An 18,469-nucleotide genomic window follows, 5' to 3' on the forward strand; every position below is an offset into this window, starting at 1 on the left:
GCAGACCTCTTGTTGAGGCTTCAAAATCTCCCTCAAGAATGTGGAATGGTAAAATGATTTTTGTCACCAAGCAGAAAGGATGATCTTTCCACAATAGATGGGATTTGTGAGCATATAATCCCAAGCATGCAATTGCATTGCTCAAGGAATGTATTTGCATGTTTGGGTTTATATGCTTGTGAAAGAATGTGTTTAATGAATATGCTTAACAAAGGATTAATGAGTTACATTGTAATATAGATGGGAATGTATCTGCCTTCTAACATCACCTTTCCTGTGCTATAGTGAGATAGCAACTAACACCACAAAGAATGTAATAAAACCAAATAGATAAAGTAGTAAGGTAATCCTATTTTTGCCAGCTTGTCTGCAGACACCACAGGGGAACATACTGTTGTAAAAACAAGAATCGTCAGCTGTGTGAACTCGTGAAACTCGTAGGGTCTCAGGCAGACCCCTGCCCAAAGGTGTATAAAAATAGGATGAAAACTCTGTCTGCTTTGACCGGGGATCAGTGTAGAGCACAAGTTACTGAACTCTTTGTACCCCTCACTCCTGCTAGCATAATCAAGGCTTAATAAAGAAACTGTTATACACATAATTGGTTCTGCTGTTTGGTTTATTGCAGCACGGGCTGACTTTCATATGCTCACGAATGGGAAGTACAAGTGGGATGTGGAGGTGGTCTTTTCCAAGGTTTCCCCATCTTTCACAGCTGTCAGCAATGGTCCAACCAATGCCTCCAGTATTGCACCAGAGTCATGACTGAGACACCTATTGAATAAGTAGCCAAATTCTGGAAACACACACAATACTTATAACGCTCAGTTCCGAGTTTGCTCAACATGTTTTCCCAGTTGTTGATAGAATATCCCATTTAGTTAGTAGGAAAAGCAACAAAGAACAGGCTGAGAATGCAGGATATGGTATCAATCCAATTTGACACCACTACTGCAGTTTTCAAATCAGTCGTTGGGGCTCATGTCCCTTCTCAGTCTCGCACAGAAGCGTTCATGTTTAGCAGCAGACAGGACATCCCTCATTAGTACTGGAACTATTTGTGGGCCACTTGTTACAGTAGTTCTTCTGTGACTTAATGTAATGTGAGCAAGGTATCATCCTGGTGGTGCTGAAAGAGAGTTGTGGTTTTAAACGTCAAGTTAAAACAAGGTATCATCAGAAAAGTCATTTTTCAGTACAGTTTGCAGTTACTAATTATAAATTATACATGACCTGCAGGGTTGGTATCTGATGTCAGGTATGTACTCTGGGTATTGTAAGTCCAGATAGCCTCAGTTTCTTCAGTCCTCTGAAATTGAGCATGACTTGGTGAATAAAGAGAAGCCATAGTGAAAAGGGCAATCTCCAGAAGAAAAAGGGGAGATCTCCAGGTGGCACTGGATGTTCAAACTAAATTCCTTACTTGGATCAATAAGGACAATGCAAATGTAATGCCTTGACTTTACTGATTGCTTGAGATTGTGTCTAACTCAAAAACCTTGACTCAAAAACAAAACCACACAAGGATGGCTTGTTCCAGGACATTTCAAGTGACCTCTCACAACAAGATTGCCACAACTAAGTAAGGAAGTAAATGAGGCATGCTACAGAGCACCCATTCACAGTGGGGAAACAACAGCACCCCCCCCCCCCATTATCTTGCAGCCACAGCACATTAAAATAAAAACCTGGTTTTCTTTCCACCTCACATTAATATTTTTATGTCATCAGTAGAACTACGGAAGGAACCAAAATCTGACTGCTTGAAAGGAAAGGGGGCCCATAAACATTAAGCAGAGTCCTGGGGGGGTGGGGGGGTGTGGTGGGTGGAAGGGCATAGGCAAAAAAAAATTTGAGAGTAGCTGATATAGAGGGATTGCATCTAATCCTCCTTGCTCAAAATCACCCGGTGGAACATGAACAAGACATGGTCAAATTTATTCTTCAAAATATAACTGACGATGTCTTCACCATCTTCTTTCTTCCCACTTCCAAGCATTTCTTTGCAACACTGACAATTATTACCTGAAGTCTAAGGAGTTGGGAACCTTGATAAGACCATACAAAAAAAAAATCTGCATTTGGAAACATGTTTCTACATCATCATTAGCCTCAAACAAATGTAAAAAGTCAAATATCATGGATGCAGAAAGATGATCAGGTCATCCCTTTTCAATTTGATCAAGTATTGAACAACCAGCTCTCCATTAAAGGCAGGTCACTTTAATCCAATTTCATTGTCACATGTACCAAGATGCAGTGTTAGAGGTTGTTTTGCCCACAGACCAGACAGCATTGCATACATAGTACAGCAAGTAAGGCACAGTACAAAAGCACAGATACAGAGAGATCAGATGGTACCGAGGAAATACAATATAATTTTACTATCTTGTGGTTCATTCTGGAATATAATAATGGCAGGAATAAAATTCCTTGCATCTGATGGTGTATGATTTCATACTCTTGAATCTTCTTCTTGACAGGAGAGGGGGAAGAGATTATGGTCAGGTTAGAATGACACTTAACCTGCTGGTTGTGTTTTCAAGTGGAGGAAGTTATAGCTGATGGAAGGGAAGGAGATAGATGTTAAGACCTGAGCCATGTTTGCATCCTCTGCAGTTTCTTTCAGTCTTGGGCAGAACAGTTCCTTTACATTGCAGTGATGCACTCTGATGAGATGCTTTCAATAATACACCTGTAGATTAGGCCAAATTTATACAGGAATCAGAGGAAGTTGAAGCACCAGTGCTCTTTCTTGGCTGTTGCATCACTGTGGGTGGTCCAGGACTTGAACAGAACCTTATTGTGCTTCTCTTTGTGTTTTAACTCAACCATACTACAATGGAGATAACATCCTGCAAGAAAACAGCCTGCCAATTTTATGCATTGCCAATTTAAGAGAGAAAATTGAAGTATGTTAATTTAATATTGATGGTTGCTTGGTGTCGGTCTATCTGTGGCACATACATTATGTCTGAACACCAAAAATTATAGTGCAATGCAAGCCCTTCAAAGCAAGATGGTGTGCTGTCCTATGTAAATCTATTCTACATCAATCTAATTTTCCCCAACCTCTCAGAAATAAACCTCTACTTTTCTTAGATCTACAGTGCCCTCCATAATGTTTGGGACAAAGCTACTTAATTTTCTCTTGTACTCCACAGATTTACATTTGCAATCAAGCAATTCATATGGCATTAAAATGTACATTCCAGATTTTATTCAAGGTTATTTGTATACATTGTGTTTCAACCATGTAGAAGATACAGCACTTTTTATACATAGTCCCCTCACTTCAGGGTACCATAATGTTTGGGACATTTGCCTTCACAGGTACTTGTGAGTATTCAGGTATGTTTATTGGTTTCATTGGTGCAGGTACAAGAGAGCTAGACTTGATCACCTTTGGAGTCTGTATTGCCTTTTTTCAAACACGAGGACCAGAGTTGTGCCAATGAAAGTCAAAGAAGTCATTTTAAGGCTGATAAACAAGAATAAAACAGCAAGAGACAGCACCCAAACCATAAGATTACCAAAATCAGCTGTGTGAAACATCATTAAGTAGAAAGAGTATACTGTTGAGCTCAGTAATCAAACAAGGACCGGTACACCAAGGAAGACCTCCACTACTGATGACAGAAGAATTCTCAACAAAATGCAGAAAAAAAATCCCCAAATATACTGGGTATGTCCAACAGATCAGAAACTCTTCAGGAGACAGGTGTGGATATGTTAATGACTGCTACCCGTAGAAGATTTCCTGAAATGAAATACAGGGATTACATTGCAAGATGCAAACCACTAGTTAGCCTCAGAGAGGATGGCCAGATTACAATTAACCAAGAAGTATTTACAAGAGTCTACAGAATTCTAGACAAAGTTATTGTGGACAGAGGAGACCAATATTAACCTGTATCAGCGTGATGGCAAGAGGTGTGAAGGAACTGCCCAACATCCAAAGCACACCACATTAGCCATCGTTTGCATCTTGCAGTGTATCCACTGTACTTTTCATGAAATCTTCTGTGGACAGTAGTCATTGATAGATCAACATCTGCTTCCTGCAGTGTGTTTCTGATCTGTTGGACAGGCATTTGGAGATTTCTCTTCATTATGATGAGAATTCTTCTGTCATCAGCACTGGAGGTCTTCCATGGAATGCCAGTTCCTTTGTGGTTACTGAGCTCACCATTAAGCTCTTCCTTTTTAATGATGTTCCAAACAGTTGATTTTAATTTGGGTAATGCTCTTACTATTTTGCTCTTGTTCATCAGTCACATAATGGCTTCTTAGATTTTTATTGGCACAACTCTAGTTCTCATGTTGAAAATTGTCAACTACAGGGTCCAAAGGTGATCAAAAGCTGAGAAGCAGGCCTTACTCTGTTATACCTCATCAATGAAGCAATTAAACATACCTGAGTACTCACAAACACCTGTGAAGCTAAATGACTCAAATATAATGGTGCTCGGAAATGAGGGGACTCTATATGTGCTGTAATTTCAACATTGTCAAATCAAAATGTATACCAATAACCTTGAATAAAATCTGGAATATGAATTTTAATTACATGTGAATGGTTTAATTATAAATTTATAACTGTGGACCACAGGGGCAAATGTTGGAAAAAATGTATTTTCCCCAAACATTACGGAGAGTACTGTATGTGATGAGTTGCCTGAATGTCCCCCTCGTATCAGCCTCCACCACCACTGCCAGAAATGCATTCCATGGATCCACACAAATGTTACCTCTCATCTCCCTTCAATTTTCCTCCACACACCTTGAGCAGATATCCTCTGTCATTTTTATTGCTAGCCCAGAAAAAGGTGCTTGACTAAGCACCTCATGATCACATGCACAAAATCATCTCTCATCCTTCATTGCTCCATTTTCTCCATCATCATTTCTTTCACTGAAAACAGTTCTCCAGTGACACATCACAGAGGTGCAACATTGCAAGCAAACAAAGCTTAAGACTTGTAATCATTTCAAGGTCTGTAAAGTTGCCTAATTGCACAGTTGGAAAATAGCTTCCTTTTAATGACAGAAAATGCTGAGAAAAAAATTTGATCAAGCTGTATCTGTGTAAAGAGAGATCAGATCTGTGATTCTTTCTTACGACTGGGAAAGAGGGAGAGCCTCTATGTGACAAATGCAAATTTTTTGATGCTTCATTGATTCAAATGTTCTGGACTTGGCCTCGTCTAAAAAAAAAATTAGGAAAGACCCCTTTCAAACTTTATCAGTGCTTGTCAATGTCAAATTTGAACCTTGCTCTTTAATTCGATAATTTCAAGAAGATAATGTTTTACGGATTCCAACACAAAACTGAATTTTATCTTTTATTTCATTGATAGCTAGATATGCAATTTTGATTAAATGGAAAGACAAAACTCCAACTACCCACACACACATAATGGTTAAGTGATATGTCTTATCTCAGTCTGGGGAAAAAAAAACATATGCTATTAAAGATTCAAATATTAGCCTCCATATGACATGGGGGGAGGTCATTTATGGAGAATTATCATCACCCAAGCAACGAGGGTGTTTAGATGCTCCGTCGCTGTTTATTTTTAAAATAAAAATAAATTTTATAACTTTCTTGAAAATAATTTATCTTTTTGTTGCAGCCTGGAGCAACACAGGAAATGGTTGTCAAACATGGCAACTGGCAAAGCATCGTGCAGGCAGAGTGGAGAAACTGGCCAATCATTGCCAGTGGATTACAGGGGGCCCCAATTGGGGCTCAGGCATCCCAAGGTAACCAATTGGCAACTGGCGTGCTCAAGCCACACCCCAGAGGTGACGCAGCTGAGCTGACTACAACAGACAGAGCTGCCACTGAATAAATTCAGTGTTGAATACACTACTGGTGTGTGTGTCTTTCTTTTCCTGTGGACTCAAGCTACAACCTGAGGGGCTATAACTGAGAGTTATAACCAAGCTGTAGCCATAGCGACCTCACTACAGTTTCATTTTTTCTTTTTCCTTTTTTCCTTTGGGTTGGTGGGTTTTTTTAAAAAAATATTATGGTTTGATATACTATCACCAATGTGCTCTAGATATTTGAATTGTGTTCATATTTGAAAAAAATCCTTTTATTTTAATTATATTACACATTGTACAAGTGTATTGTGCAATTGTTTATACTTTAATTAATAAAATTATATTGAAAAGGGAGATACAAGTAGATTTTCAGTTGGAGTGAAGGTTGGTAAGGGATGTTTGAACAAAGTGCTCATAATCAATCAAAGTGTCTCAAGAGGGACAGTCATCAGATGCAGTTGCCATTTTATTGCACCATCCCATGCTGATATCTGTAAATTGCCTCCTGCACTGTTACATCATCTTTATCCCAGAAAAAAATGCACCTTCACAGATTCAAAATGGACTTCAGACAACAAGCCATTACTTTGTCCATATCAAAACCACTTCCACGGGCCTTCTTTTCTCTTCCACTGTTTACAATTTGTCCCGTTAACCATATCCTTGTGTCCCAACCATAATGGTCATAGCACCTTATCCCTTAGTTCACCTTTCCCATTTCCTCTCCCAGCCCTGGGCCAGTCTAATCATCTCCTGCCCATTTTGCTCCATTCATCATCGATGAGCCTTTGTCCCACTCCTCGCCCACCTGATTCCATCTACTCATCATCGCCTTCCCTTCCACCCATCGACTCCCATTCCATTTGTGCCCCCCCCCACAATAAAAAAAAATGGTGGTGCTGCAATGGCAACACTGCATTTTGCGCAGACCCTCGAAGAGTAGTAGGAGAGACTCAGTGCTCCTCTATGGGCTTCTACTGCCCAGTCCAACTACTGATAGTTCTGTACAAGCTTTAAATGGCCTGCTAAAGGAGCTGATCATAGTTTATTTCAAAATCCTGCAATGTGGGATCTGAGCCCAAGATGGCGGTGCCCATGTTTGGCAGCAGCAGCCTCAAGGGGTTGCAGCTCCAGGGAATTAGAATACTGGAGCAGGGCATCCATCAACCATCTGAGAAGGAGAAGCAGAGGAGACAAGGAAGACACTATCCTTAGGGGCATAGACCGCAGTGGTGGAGCAATGAGGAGATATATGGCTGAAGAACACGCAGGTAGTGGGCTATTGGTGACTCGAAGCAAGGAATTCATGCAGGTTGCAGGTGATAAAAGGACTCACACAAGGCTGTGGACTGCTGAAGACTGGCTGGAGGGCCACCGAGTTGTGAAGGGGTGCTGAAGGCTTCCTGAACTCATCACAGGTTTAGATCTGGAGCTCAGCTTGCTGAGTCTTTAGACTGAAGTCTGTGTGGCTGCAGGATGGCTGGAGGACAATCCATGGACACACAGTGACTCTGCGAGGACTCTCTTTTCCTTCTTCTCTGACTTAAAGGGTTTTGAAATACAGGGACACTCAAGGGGTTAACATTGCAACCACATGACTAAGAACTTTTGAAATATAGAAAAACAAGACAATCAGCAGATGCTTTGAGATCCTGCCAGTATCCTGAGTGAAAGTTACTAAATGTTTAAGGACAAAATATATGTTTAAGGTGATCAGCAGAGGCTTATAGGACATGCCAGAGGTAACGAATTGTTGAATTAAGATCAAAAAGTATTTTGCTTTGGGTTAATAACAATGGAATATCTTGTGATAGCAGAAATAGTGTCACAGTAACTGCAAGATCTGAAAAGCAGTCTGTATGGATAACTATCACTGTCCTTTGGAGGTGAGGAGAAACTACCTTCGAGCATGACTAGCTGCTTTGCAGCACTTCTTGCTGTAACAGAGTACTCTGGCTTTGGAAAGCAATAAAGGAAGTTTATTTCACTGGTCCTGAAAATGTATCTACTGGTGTAGAATGGGCAGACAAGGGGCACTGAGGAATTTCCACTGATGATTAATCTGGCAAACTAAAGTTAATTTTGTATAATATTACACCCATCTTATCACATCACAATAAAGGAATCTAGAATCATATAAATACTGTATACAAGTGATCCTCCCTCAAACTCAGGGTTTCCATCTGAAACGCTGCTTAATGTGCACCTTTTTCCCCCTCCCACCTCAACAACCTCCAGTTTTTTTTCTTCCAGATTCCAACATCTGCAGTCTCCTTTTCCACCTTATCCCATTTGCCATGCACTTGGTCTTTCAGAGAAATTCTCTTGGTTCGAAGTACATTTAACTGTTCCCCAGATTAGCCTATTCCTTTCTCAGCCTCCCTCATCCGAAACAAGTCTCTTTAACAGATGCTGTCAGATCTACTTTGTGTTTCCCCCTTTCCCTATATGTGTAGTCTGCCATGCAAGCCCCACGATCTTCCCAATAAAAACTCCTGGTTTAGGTTTAGAAGTTGAATGTGCCAATGACCACTGTGTAATTATCTGGTCAAGCACACCTATGGGCCAGTTGTACCTGTGGCCACCTCTCTGCAGACTTCTGTATAAAAGTGACTCTTCCACAGCACCTTGTTGCTCAGTGCAGGACAACTGAACAACAGGGACATGCTACATTCTCAAGTGAATACAACCCTATTGGTTTCTCTACAACAGTCTGAGTGATTGATGGTGCATCACCCACCAATCCCCAATCAGTTTTTTTGACCATTCCAATCAAAGACACCCTTTATTCTGCACATCTGCTCCCACCTTCCCACCTACTGAAAATTTATTTGCATCCATCTTTCCCAAATCCATTGAAGAATACCTGACCACTCCGAGAATTTCAACCTCAAACGTGTATCAAATTTCCCTTCCATCTCAGCACATTCACACCTCTCAGTGCAGAATTGTTTAATTTTTTTTGTCCTTTCTCATTGTCACCTACATTGACATGAATCACTATTTCTGTATTTTCTCCATCAAAATCCTTCACAAATTTAATTCAAATCTTAGTTATCTCTGCATAAAAGCAGATATTATACAAAACAAAAATTAAAATTTTCATTGTATGTGGTTTTTGCTCATATTTTTGTTTACTAAGCACTTCCTACTCGTATGTGACCACATACTTCTCCACATTCCATTGCAAATCTTCTACAAAACTATGTTTTTGAATAAATATTCAGAGAAACAATTAAAAAAAAATACCTTCCAAGATCATTTTCTCTATGGCAAATTCTAAATCTGACCACCTTTGATTTTATTATCCATAATTTACCCAAAGAAAACACTATTTCAATTTGGGAACATCCATTTTTCATTTGCAATCTGTCATTCACTACTTCTCAATGCCATTTTCTATAATGTTCATTTCTATTTTCATGAAATACCTGAATTTTTCTCTCCCAATGAAATCTTTGACAGTCATATTATTGAGTATTTACTGAAGATTTTCATATTCTACTCACAGAGCATTTGTATTGAACCAGCATTTCAAAATGCAAGGAGACATTTATTTGGACTCAATTCAATATTTCTCATGCCAGTGTCTCAGAGTTAAAATTGAGTTGAAAGATTTTGGAGTGGGGGTGGGGGTGCTTATTCAAATATATGATCCAAAGAGGGTTTAGCATGGCAGATGTCGGGTTTTTTCACTGGTGGGAGAATCATGAACAATGGGATGTACCTGCAAAATAAATGGCTGATTTTGTAAGTCCACAGAAATTTCTTATCTCAGAAGGTGGCAAATCTCTGGAGGTCTCAGACCCCGAGGGTTGTAGACGCCAGATAATTAGATACATTTCAGGTATTGAGCAATGAATATTTCAAAGATTTAGAAAGTGGGAATCATGGGGAACTGGCCATCTTAACAAGCAAGAATACGTTTTCAATCATAGTCCATGCCAAGAGAATTGATATTAATTTTGTTCCCTTCCCCATGCTGCTCTTCAGGTAACCCTTCAGCTGTAATAGCGTTGCATCTGTCACCTGGTTCACTGCCTAATATGACAGGCAATGAACTGAATGAGGCATGATGTGAAAGGAAGAAAATGGTTAAACCTGCTTTATCTTTTTACTGTCATATTCTTCATTGTCCAATTATGTCACACCTTCCTGTTGATTAGTTCTGTCAAAGTCTGCATCATTCGCACACCAGTTTTATCTCTCAGTGCTGACATCTAGAACTGTCAGCTCATTTTCTGTTCACTATTTCATCATCTTCACTCAATATCTGCTTCGTGTCTCATCCGACTGCACAGTCTTCCATCTACTAATTCAATGATGTGTTTCTCTTATTGTCCATTTGCTCAGAAAGAGCACTAATAATCACAGAATTTGAGCCACTTCAGCACAGAATGGTCCATTAAACCTCTGAAAGCTCCAATTAATTGCATTCCCAAAATCCCAAAGATCTGCTTTTTATTTTTCTTTTCAAAGCATAAATTGACCAATATACCAGAGAGGCAAAATATCTGAGGGACTAAAATTGATGGTTACAGAAATGTCAATAACTGTTCCGATCCAAAAATGTTTATAAATAATGCATGTCCTCCTTCAATGTCTTCATTATATGGTCTTTCCCACTGTAGTAGCATGTGCTGGACTAAACTCCTTCAAGGTACAGTATTATCATTCCCACCACTCTAAAGATTATTGAATTCAAAGTGGCATACATTCTCTAGATTCTTGCATTTCTTGCTCTTTCAGATGAGATTCCTTTACTGGACTTTAGGGCCAGAGAGGAAGGAAATAAATTTCAGTCTCTCTCTCTTCCTCTACAATGATTGCAAAGACTCCACAAGCATGAACGTCTGACAATTAATTTGCACAGTGGGAGGCACTTTCTATATAACCACCCTCAACAAGGCACAAATTATACATTTAAAAATAAAAGACATCCAACACAGTAACACGCCCTTGCAGCCCACTAGCCATACGGTCCAAATACCTGAATTAACTTACAATCCCCATATGATTTCAAAGGTGGGAGGAAACCAGAGTCCACAGAGGAAACTCATTCAGACACAGAGAAAACAGACAAACTTCTTACAGACAGCGCTGGATTTGAACCCAGGTTGTTGGTGCTGTAAGAGTTGTTGGTGCTAACTGCGACTCTAACCATGCCAACTAAATATTCTAAATTTGATATACAATGGAGAAAGTGTATTGGCCTCAGTTTCCCACTTATTCCTTAAAAATCTCACATGTTCAAGTCCCTTCAGAGTTATTCATGTGACACTGCTTTTAAAAAAAACCCCAAAATCACCCATCTTATTTTTCTCATTTGCTTTCTCAACCAAGGACTAATTTGTATTTACTGCTTTCATTTTTTTTTTCTGCATTTTGTTGCAAGTTTTCAAAACAGTAACTCAAACTAGTAGATTGAACAACAACAATCTGGAGCTTTATACAAATCACAAGAATTGTAAGTACTCCTTACCACTGCACAATCAATTCCCATTTGACTGAATTTTTGATTTTACCACTCTAAGTATTTGTCTGCAAATTATCATCAAAACCGATTGCTTTTCATTGAGCTTTTAATGGCAACCAAATAACCCAGGTGCTGGTCATCTAATAAAGTAAAGTGCTGAGCTGTTAGGCATGTTGGAACAAGCAGCCTGCTGATGACTTCCAAGGATATTCAAGATCTTACAATTAATAAAGCATTTTACATCAAGTTCTTAGTGCAAAACAATGTGAGATCTATGTATTCAAGTTTCCATGATGGTAACATGCCCATCATATTCTACAAATTAAACATTTGGTTAAAAAATCTTGTCTGAGATAAGAGAGTTTGTTCTCATGTACATAAATACATGTACAAATGTACCAAGATACTTATTGAAGCCACACAGGCATGTCAGACAAACCATCTGCAATCGGACAAATTAAATGACCACAATGTGCAATGAGGAAGAAAAAAGAGATATTAAATATAAAATAACAGATGAATGAATATTCAGCTGCAGTTTACACATAAAAAGAGATGTTTCATTCATGCAGACAGATCTTATGGTGGTCTGAGAATGGTTTTTGCTTAGGGTTAGGATATATGCAAAGAGATTCAGGAACCTTACAGCTGCTGGAACTTTAAAAAAAAACTGTTCTTGAACCAAGAAGTGCAGGACATCAGGTTTCCGCACCTTCTATCTGAAGGTAGAAGTGAGACGAGCTTGTGACAAGGATGATGGGGATTCTTCATAATGTTGGCAATGTTTCACATGGCTGTCTTCAATGGATGGGAAGTCAGTGGCTCCTGATGGACTTTACTGTGTTTGCCACTTTTTGCAGCCTTCAGTGTGCTCGTGTTTCCAAACCAGGCTGTGATCCAACCACTTGGCATAATTTCCAACTATACTTGTAGATGTTCGACAGAATATGCTAAATCTCCAGGAGAATTCTTCCAATATGTGGACTCCACTTAAAGTTACTCACCCTTATCACTACCATCCTACAAATCAAGACTAGGTTCTGGTCTCTCAGCCTCCATTACCTGGATTCTTGATCTCCATTCCATATTTTGACTTGTCATGAATCCTTATTTGCCCAACAATGGTGATGGTGTCAGCAAATCAATAGATTGAATTGCAGCTGGACTAGTCTATGCAATCGTGAGCATAGCGGAAATAGAGCAGGGGTCTAAGCATGCAGTCTTGAGGTGCCACTATGAGGAGGTGATATTACCAATTCACACTGATTTGAGTCTGCCGATGAGCTTGATAATGGAAACTGCTCTGCCCAAGAACATAAAAAAAATGCAGAGAGCTTTGAATGCAATTCAAGGCATCATGCAAACCAACATCTTGTCTATCGATACCATCTATACTGCCTGGTGTATCGGGAAAGCAGCCAGCTTATTAAAGAACCCAGCCCACCCTGGTCAAGCTTTCTTTTCCTTTTTTCCTGTCTGGCAGAAGATTTAAGGACAGCTTCTTTCCCACTGTTACCAGGCTCTTGGTTGGACCTCTCATATGTATCTCCTGACCTCTCAAACCCACCTCCTCTTTGCTCTTTCACTGCTTTAACTGCATTTCTATCTGTAACACAGATTTTGCACTATCTGTTGTCTGGTTTGTTGATTTGCCTCGATGAAGAGCAAAATGAAGATTTTAACTAATATCTTGGTGCAAGTAACAATAATAAGCAAATCAATTAATCTTTTCAGTTCATGGGTAATCTCAGGTCTGGCAAATGAAGCATTAACATGGTTGTCTTGACAAAATTGCTGCATCAAGGCTGCCATGGAAAAAAAAAACATTCTCACAAGAATCTGAATGATTACCTACCCAAAAGAAAGAGTTTCTCTGTGCATTAACAATTGGCAGTTTAAACATATTCAGAATGTATAGATCATGGATGCAACTGATTTGACAGGTTTGGCTGGGATTTAATGAAAATTCTCTGACCTTAACATTCTGACATGTAGGCCAGCCTTCAGTATTCTTTGCTTTCACTTCTCCATCACATTTTCAAGCATTTTTCTCATGAAGGGTGAATACATGGGCTTTTATGTTCCAACTCTAACATCCTCAAAATGTATCAGATTGTTTCACAGACAATTGAGTTACTTTGAAATCTGCCTGTTGTGTTAAAATACACCATGAAGCTGCATTATTTTGCACTCTAATGTCACACGTTTTACCTGTGTCCTTAACGGATCAACCTTAATCGAATCAAATTGGATGTTTTGTAACAGAAGGAAGTATGAGACATCACAGGAAACCAGAAAAGGCATTTTGGGCCAGAATCCGAAATTATTGTCATGAATGTGACTCAAAATTTGATGCTGATATAAATAATGTTTAAAAATAAATTAGTGCAAACATAAGGGAAAGTGAGGTAGGGTCTGACGGCAGAGGGGTTGAAGATGTCTTTGTGCCGTTGGGTCTTCGTCTTCATGCTCCTGTACCTCCTTCCCGATAGCACTGGAGAGGGGGCATGGTCTGAGTAATGAGGGTCCTTAAGTATAGAGGCTACTTTCTTAAGACACTGCTCTTGTGGATGTCCTTGATGGAGTGAAGATTGATGCCCATGATGGCATTGGCTGAATTCAAAACTAGTTTTTTTCATGTTTTGTGCAGTTCCACATCCACACCATACAGTGATGCAACCTGCAAGAATGCTCTCCACAGTACACCTGTACAAATTTGCAAGAGTCTTTGGTGCCATGCCAGAACTTCTCAAACTCCTCACGAAGTATAGCCTTCTTCATGATTGTTTCATCATGGAGGCCCCAAGACAGATCTTCAGACTTGTTGGCATGAAGAAACTTGAATTCCTAACCTTTTCCACTGCTAACCTCTCGATGATAACTAGTTTGTGTTCTCAAGATTTCCCTAATCAACTCCTTGGTTTGGCTAATGACATGTGAAAACTTGTAATTGTGCCACCACTCAACTAGCTGATCGATCTCCCTCATATACCTTTCCTCATTGCCTTTTGAGATACTGCTGATGTGTCATTGACACGGAGGTCCCAGGACAGATCTTCAGAGATGATCTGCTGATGAACGAAGTGCCATTGGCAAATTTGTAGATATCATTTGAATTGCGCCCAACCACACAGTCATGGATGAAGAGCAGGTAGAGCAGTGGGCTAAACACTGTGCCAGTGTTGATCATAGTGAGGAGAGACGTTGTTTCCAATTCATACTGGCTGCGGTTTTCCGATGAGGAGAAAGTGTATTGACCAAGGATCTAGGTGCAAAGGCCCAGGTTTTGGAGCTTGTTCACCAGAATTGATGGCATAATGGCATTGAAAGCTGTTTACCAGAATTGATGGTATAATGGCATTGAAAGCTGTTCACCAGAATTGATGGTATAATGGCAGTGAAAGCTGTTCACCAGAATTGATGGTATAAGGGCATTGAAAGCTGTTCACCAGAATTGATGGTATAATGGCATTGAAAGCTGTTCACCAGAATTGATGGTATAATGGCAGTGAAAGCTGTTCACCAGAATTGATGGTATAATGGCATTGAAAGCTGTTCACCAGAATTGATGGTATAATGGCAGTGAAAGCTGTTCACCAGAATTGATGGTATAATGGCAGTGAAAGCTGTTCACCAGAATTGATGGTATAATGGCAGTGAAAGCTGTTCACCAGAATTGATGGTATAATGGCATTGAAAGCTGTTCACCAGAATTGATGGTATAATGGCATTGAAAGCTGTTCACCAGAATTGATGGTATAATGGCATTGAAAGCTGTTCACCAGAATTGATGGTATAATGGCATTGAAAGCTGTTCACCAGAATTGATGGTATAATGGCATTGAAAGCTGTTCACCAGAATTGATGGTATCATGGCATTGAAAGCTGTTCACCATAATTGATGGTATAATGGCAGTGAAAGCTGTTCACCAGAATTGATGGTATAATGGCATGAAAGCTGTTCTCCAGAATTGATGGTATAATGGCATTGAAAGCGGTTCACCAGAATTGATGGTATAATGGCATTGAAAGCGGTTCACCAGAATTGATGGTATAATGGCATTGAAAGCTGTTCATCAGAATTGATGGAACAATGGCATTGAAAGCTGTTCACCAGAATTGATGGTACAATGGCATTGAAAGCTGTTCACCAGAATTGATGGTATAATGGCATTGAAAATTGTTCACCAGAATTGATGGTATAATAGCATTGAAAACTGTTCACCAGAATTGATGGTATAATGGCATTGAAAGCAGTTCAACAGAATTGATGGTATAATGGCATTGAAAGCTGTTCACCAGAATTGTTGGTATAATGGCATTGAAAGCTGTTCTCCAGAATTGATGGTATCATGGCATTGAAAGCTCTTCACCAGAATTGATGGTATAATGGAATTGAAAGCTGTGCACCAGAATTGATGGTATAATGGCATTGAAAGCTGTTCGCCAGAATTGGTGGTATAATGGCATTGAAAGCTGTTCACCAGAATTGATGGTATAATGGCATTGAAAGCTGTTCACCAGAATTGATGGTACAATGGCATTGAAAGCTGTTCACCAGAATTTATGGTATAATGGCATTGAAAGCTGTTCACCAGAATTGATGGTATAATGGCAGTGAAAGCTGTTCACCAGAATTGATGATACAATGGCAATTAAGGCTGTTCACCAGAATTGATGGTATAATGGCAGTGAAAGCTGTTCACCAGATTTGATGGTATAATAGCAGTGAAAGCTGTTCACCAGAATTGATGGTATAATGGCATGAAAGCTGTTCACCAGAATTGATGGTATAATGGCATTGAAAGCTGTTCACCAGAATTGGTGGTATAATGGCATTGAAAGCTGTTCACCAGAATTGATGGTATAATGGCAGTGAAAACTGTTCACCAGAATTGATGGTATAATGGTATTGAAAGCTGTTCACCAGAATTGATGGTATAATGGCATTGAAAGCTCTTCACCAGAATTGATGGTATAATGGAATTGAAAGCTGTTCACCAGAATTGATGGTATAATGGCAGTGAAAGCTGTTCACCAGAATTGATGGTATAATGGTATTGAAACCCGTTCACCATAATTGATGGTATAATGGCAGTGAAAGCTGTTCACCAGAATTGATGGTATAATGGCATGAAAGCTGTTCACCAGAATTGATGGTATAATGGCATTGAAAGCTGTTCACCAGAATTGATGGTATAATGGCATTGAAAGCTGTTCACCAGGATTGATGGTATAATGGCAGTGAAAGCTGTTCACCAGAATTGATGGTATAATGGCATTGAAAGCTGTTCATCAGAATTGATGGTATAATGGCATTGAAAGCTGTTCACCAGAATTGATGGTATAATGGCTTTGAAAGCTGTTCACCAGAATTGATGGTATAATGGCATTGAAAGCTGTTCACCAGAATTGATGGTATAATGGCATTGAAAGCTGTTCACCAGAATTGATGGTATAATGGCATTGAAAGCTGTCCACCAGAATTGATGGTATCATGGCATTGAAAGCTGTTCACCAGAATTGATGGTATAATGGCATTGAAAGCTGTTCACCAGAATTGATGTTATAATGGCATTGAAAGCTGTTCACCAGAATTGATGGTATAATGGCATTGAAAGCTGAATTGTTGTGAATCAAAAATAGCCTGGTGTATGTGTTGTGGTCTTGGTGATCCAAAGCTGAGTGGAGAGCCAGTGGAGCAATTGTAATAGTGTCTACCAGCTCACAGCAGAGATATCCCATTGGTCCCACACTCTCTCTTATATCCCTGTCATTTATTCTCTCTCATGTAGTCCTCAACTCCCCTGTTTTTGTCTTCTTGAACAGAGTCTAAAAGACTTGGCAATGAGAGAATAACAATAGCAGTTGAAGAGGATTAAAATCAGTCATGATCCAACTGAAAAGTGAAATTGGCTTAATAGGCTGAATACAGCAATGACAATTGGAGGGGTTAAAGAGAAATTGGTAATGATCTAACAAAATAATGTAGCAGGCTTGATGAACTAATGCTCAACTCCTTTTTCCATATCCCTGGATCCAGTGGGACGATTTCTCAAATGGATCAAAAGTGGAAAAATGATTCGAGTGAGAAAAATGGGAACGCACCAGACCAACTGAATGTTTAACATGTTTTTTGGCTGATGTCTCTTCAGCCTGCTGGAAGCTTTTATTTATTATCTAATTATCAGATGGACTGATTATGTGCATTAGGAGAATAGGAATTAGATTCTGGCGCACTGGCCACAGGGAAAACTAATCGCAGGTTAAAATGACAGCAAATTCTGATTTCTGGTGCAGTACAGTTCCACTGATACATCTGTTGTTGTGGTGTCTTTCTCTTCCCCAGGCTGCCCCATTTTAGTTTTCAAGTTCAGAATCTGCGGAGAGATCACTGTGATAATATGAATTATTTTCCAATTTCAATCTATTTATTAAAACTGGTAGTGATTATCAGTTCAATATTGAGAAAATAATGATAAGAAGAAAACAATGTACAAAGTTAAGGGAGGGAAGTTTAGGACAGATATCAGGGTTTTTTTTTACACAGAGAGTTGTTCGTGCCTGGAATGCCTTACCGGGGATGGTGGTGGAAGCTGAAACACTGGGGGCATTTAAGAGACTCTTAGGCAGACACATGGATTAAAGAAAAACAGAATGTTATGGGGTAGGGAGGGTTTAGAACTTTTTTTTTGGAATGGATATATGATGTTCACAACATCATGGGCCAAAGGGCCTGGACTGTGCTGTATTGTTCCATGCTCTACATTCTAAATAATGACTGTTAAACAACCTCTGTAAACCAGAAAACCTATCATTATTTGGGTGAAACCTTTTTTTCTCATGGGAAATCCCTGCTGAAATTATTTTCAAACTTATTTTAGGTGTCTTGTCACTTTTTGTTTGCTGCCTTCTAAATTGTTTATGCATGTACCATTCATCAGCCTGCTTCCTGTACAATGTTTTAAATAAAATGTTGGATTTCTGTTACTCTATTTACTTCTTCTAGGCTCAAAGGTTTCAGGATTGGCTGAAGAGCCTCACTGACCTGATCTCCTCCAAAGCATCACCAAAATACTGCCTTAAGACACCAGACTGGAATGGACTTCTTAAAACAAAAAAAATGTTCATGATCATTCCAATGACAAAGCTCTGGGCAAC

The 18,469-nt window shown here is 39.4% G+C and overlaps 1 long non-coding RNA gene across 2 annotated transcripts in view; it reads right to left on the minus strand.

Moving 5' to 3' along the window:
- Positions 1–578: 578 nt before the first annotated feature.
- Positions 579–18,469, minus strand: part of LOC138737596 (uncharacterized) — a 113,002-nt gene continuing 95,111 nt past the window's right edge. For both annotated transcript variants that reach the window (XR_011341045.1, XR_011341046.1), the window contains one exon: positions 579–1,129. This is a non-coding gene — a long non-coding RNA (uncharacterized lncRNA). The remainder of the gene's footprint in view (positions 1,130–18,469) is intronic.

Source organism: Narcine bancroftii, chromosome 6, assembly GCF_036971445.1.
Source record: "Narcine bancroftii isolate sNarBan1 chromosome 6, sNarBan1.hap1, whole genome shotgun sequence".
Taxonomy (NCBI): Eukaryota; Metazoa; Chordata; class Chondrichthyes; order Torpediniformes; family Narcinidae; genus Narcine; species Narcine bancroftii.